Raw genomic sequence first — 4,699 nt, forward strand, 5'->3', positions numbered from 1 at the left:
ATGCTTCTGAAGAGATCAAAGTACATAAGAAGTAGATTCCTGCCCACTGCATCACAGCTTCACCAGAATCCTCATAGCTCAGTGGGTATAATGCTTGTCTAGAGTGCACGGAGCCTTGGGTTCAAGCCCCACATCCCATGAACTTGGACGTAGTGGTACATGACTGTAAACCCAGAATTTGAGAAGCCAAAGCTCACTCTGTTTATACGAGTGAAATCGTGGTCATCTTAGGATAAATGAACCCCTGAGTCAAGTGTGTTTTTTTAAAGGTGTCCAAGGGTTATATGGATGTGGGTTTTGAACAATGAAGGGATTTGATAGCCTTAAAACAATTCCAAAACCTTTAAATGAAACAGTATAAACACTAAAGACAAAGTATAAAAGTCTACTCCAGGAAAAGCTACCTGCTAACAAGTTTGTGTATTCTTCGGTTATCTTCTCTACATACAAATTTCTAAAGTGCCCATTTTTGACATTCTGGGACACACATTGTTTTGCTATGCTGTGTTCATCAGACGTCTATTTCCATGATAAAATGACTGAACTCAAGTTAAAAAGAAGAAAGCTTGTTTTGGTTCTTAGCCACCAAGTTTTCGATCTTGACTTTGTCAGGGGCTGGGTAATAATAGTTCATGATGGCTAGAACCGGTGAGATGAATGTTGCTCACCTCAGGGTGGCTAGGAACAAAGACAGGGCAAGGGGTTAGAGCCCCACTCTTTCATGCTACACCCCAATGACATCACTTCTACCCACTAAGCTTTCACCTCTTTAAGATCCACTATCTCTTGGTTGTGCCACAGGCTGGGGACTAAGCCCTTAATACGTAGTCCCTCAGGGGACATTTAAGATCTAAGATAGCATGTGCACATTAGCATAATTTTAAGCACAGTCCATACTGGCCACATAACCTTTCTCAGTTCTCTTCTGAAATTCTACCTCCGACTTTCATGAGAACTCTCCAACTCCAAAGATTGTTTCCAATTACCTCTATTTTTCAAATAGAAGTTACACTGTAGTCAAGTCCCTAGGAACCATAATCCCAGCACACAGTGACCCATAGTAGCAAGGAACATAGTGACCATCAATTAAAGCATAGTGGTTGCTTTGTGGCCAGCTGCCTGCAGTTATTCCTGGTAGGGGTTGCCTTCTAGACGGAGGTTTATGCAAACCCATGCGTTTCCTTTCTTCATCCAGCTTTCTCATACCCACTCCAACAGCACACAGGCCTGCCATCAGTCAGGCCCAGCACCACCCACAGAAGCAGCGAGACAGTTGTTTGGAAATCATCGCACACGTCTGTGTCAACAAAGGCTGGGTCCACCACCTGAGATGCCAACAGGTACAAGCACATTGCCAACACCCTCTGGGACGCTCCACTACTAGCTTGGGAACGCCTACATATAAAATTGTGCCAAAGCTCCAAATTGCAGTGAATGAAGGTCTTGTGTAACCCCCACCTTTTACTGAATTCCCTAGCTCCCTAAACTTAAACCTCACCTCAGACCAGGTGTTCCTAAGTAATACAGATTTATACTTCTAATCCAGCAGGAGCGGGGTCTCCTTATAAAAACAAGGTATTAAAGCCAATGATCGTTTAAAAAAGAAAGAAAGCTGTCAAAATAGAACGGCTGAAGGGGTTTCTCGGTTTATTACCCAGTGCCCCAAGCCCAGGGAAAACGAAGCCCACCTTTTAGAGCCAGATGTTCTTTAGAATTTAGCAATAATGGTAAGGAGGGGAGGGTGAGCTCACGTTCAAGAAAACAATAGAAGTTTATGCTGGCTTTGTAAGCATGTATATAATTTTAAACATGTTACATAAAAATAAAACAAAAACAAGAAGAGAAAAAAAACAAAGAAGGAAGGAAGGGAAAAAAAAAAAAGAACCCAGTGTCCCCAGGAAACTCAGGGGTTGACTTGGCCCCTGGCTCCCCTCCCCTGGCCCACCTTGTTCTACAGATGCTAATATAAATCAATTAGGGGCCGACACCATTGGCTGTTCGACAAACGCTTCATAATAATGAAGCTCAGGAGAGCGCTGAATTTCCGAGGAACCGGTTATAATGCTTTCGGTGTAGCTGTAAATTCCAGGCCATGTCAGCACAGGTAGATGGTTCAGGCGAAAATAAAATGTTTCCCCAATTCCTAAGCGCTCCCCGGATGGTTGACCAAAGCAAGTTGTGATTTAATTCAACCACTTAAACTCCGAAGGGGTAAAAACCAAACCGTCATCAAATTCAGACCAAAAAAAAAAAAAAAAAAAAAAAATGGGGGAAGTTCCGATGTGTGGGCGGAATGGAGAGAAAAGAAAAGGAAAATACTGGTGGCCAAGGGTTCCAGCAAAAGCAATTAGAGGGCTCATTATTTGGAAAATTGTAAAAGAAAAGACCTTGGCTAGACATGCGCTCAGTTCCTTGGGAGTAATTAAAGGAGAAGCGGTACTCCCCACTCGGCGCGCACGTGGACCGCTGCGAACCGTACACTTGGTGACTTATATTTTCCACTATTAATGGCTGAGGTTGGAATCGCTCAGGACTGGAGGTCTTCTCCCAGACCCCTCTTCTGTTTAGAAAAAGTGAAGGGAATCGAGCCAGTTTTCTTTTCTTTTCTTTTTTCTTTTTCTTTTTTTTTTTTTTTGAGAGGGGAGGGCAAATTGTAGTTTTTATAACTTTGCTTAATCTCTCTAAAAGCAGGCACTTTAAAACTGCACGTGTTCCCTGTAGCTTTTAGCATAACTCCAGGAACACAGCAAGAAGTCTAACGCTATGAGACGAGCCATCTAAGGGGTGTCCCCAAAGGTGCATGGAGAACACATGGCAAAACAGTTAGATGAAAATTCAAAATTGGGGTATGTCCCATGTGACAGTACTTTTAAAAATAAAGTACTGTTCCTTCATCCAATTTGCTCTTGATTCTCTTTTGTCTTCTATGTCAGATCGCCCAAGAGCATATTGATTATTTTATTCTAGGTTTAAAAAACTTAGCTTGTAGCTGAGCCTGTCTGGGTTTTTTTTGTTTCATTTTATGAATGTATAGATGCTTCATCTGCATGTATGTATGTGCACTATGTATGTGTCTGGTATCCTTGGAAGCCAGAAGAGGACACTGGATTATCTGGAACTGAAGTTACAAATGCTTATGAGCCACCATAGGTGCTAGGAACCCCAGGTTTCTACAAGGACAGACAATACTCTTAAGCACTGAACCATCTCTAACTGAGCCAAGATTTTTAACATATAGTGTTGTATATATTATATTGTGAAACCTAATTGTTTAAGTCTTTTGATGTCATTGCTTTTTTTTTTTTTTTGGCCTCTGTGGGTGCATGGTATGTGTTTGAATCTAATTGACTTCCACAATCTCATAAAAAAATGGCACTAAAGGAGGTGTGCCTTTGTTGGAGTGGGTGTGGCCTTGTTGGAGGACATCTGTCACTGTGGGTGTGGGCTTTGAGGTTTCCTATGACCAGGAGACTACCCCCAATGTCTCAGCAGACTTTCTGTCCTGCAAGATGTAGGACTCTCAGCTACTTCTCCAGCACCGTGTCTCATTGAGCACCGTCATGCTCACCACCATGATGATAATGGACTGAAAACAAGTGACCCCAATCCCATGTTTTTCTTTTATAAGAGTTGCCGTGGTCATGGTGTCTCTCCACAGCAATAAAGACCCTAACTAAGACAATATGCACGCACGTGTGTATGTTTGTTTATAGGCACGTGTGCATTGGGTTGCACACAGAAGTGTGTGTGTGTGTGTCTGCGCATGCCCAAGGCTAATGTTGCATATCTGTGGCAGTCATTCACTGTCAGAACGCAGTCCAAGAGTGGAGTGGTGTGAGGCGAATTCCGGGCGCTTGTGGAAAAACAAGGCGAGTCTTGTCGCCTCAGTTTCTTCAAAACACACAGTGGTTCTCGGACTGCGGCTTTGTGTCCTTCCGGGTGTAGTAGAAGGAGCGAGCTGACTTCAGACTATTCACTGCAGCTGGGTGCTGTTATTCGTTTCTGCGCCTCTGGAAAAACACATTTTTGCCATGTGCAGCTTGTCCTTGTGACTATACAGCTTGAACTCATGAGAACTCCACTCGGGTGACCTTTCTTAACCCTCAGAGTAAAAATTCTCATCGAATGCTTGAATAAAATTGGCTTTGTGTGAGACTTTAGTCCTCTTCATTTACTGGCTCCATTCTCCCATGTCCCACCACCTCTAGAAGGGTGAACAAGCCGCTACCTTCGATATTGAAGCAGGGTCATTTGAACCTACAGTTTGTCAATTAGGCCAGTTTAAGTAGCCAGCTTGCTTTGGGGAGTTGCATTCTCTGTTTCTTGAGTACATAGGTGAGTCTCACCTCTGGAGTACTAAGAATCTGAGCTCCCATCTTCCTGAGTGTCCAGCAAGAAGTGCGTTGAGAGTCCCGAGACATCTCCCCAGGCTGACGCTACCTGTTTTCACGTACATTGGCTCTTTTTGTGAATGTTTGAATTTGTTACCCAATATATTTTTTCTTGATCTTTTAGAATGTTAAAGTTGAAGTGACAAAGAAGCAATGTTTATATATTAACTATAAAATGCCTTATAATAGAGTTTGCAAATGTTTCCAGGTGCACTGGTTAACTGAATCCTGTGGCAGCAATCTGGTTCAAACAACATTCCTTGTGTTCTCAGTCAAGTGTTGCACTTGGCTTCTCCCATGGTTGCTGG

This window comes from Microtus oregoni, unplaced genomic scaffold (assembly GCF_018167655.1).
Source record: "Microtus oregoni isolate MIOR12 unplaced genomic scaffold, Mior012 000001F_ref0000356, whole genome shotgun sequence".
Classification (NCBI taxonomy): domain Eukaryota; kingdom Metazoa; phylum Chordata; class Mammalia; order Rodentia; family Cricetidae; genus Microtus; species Microtus oregoni.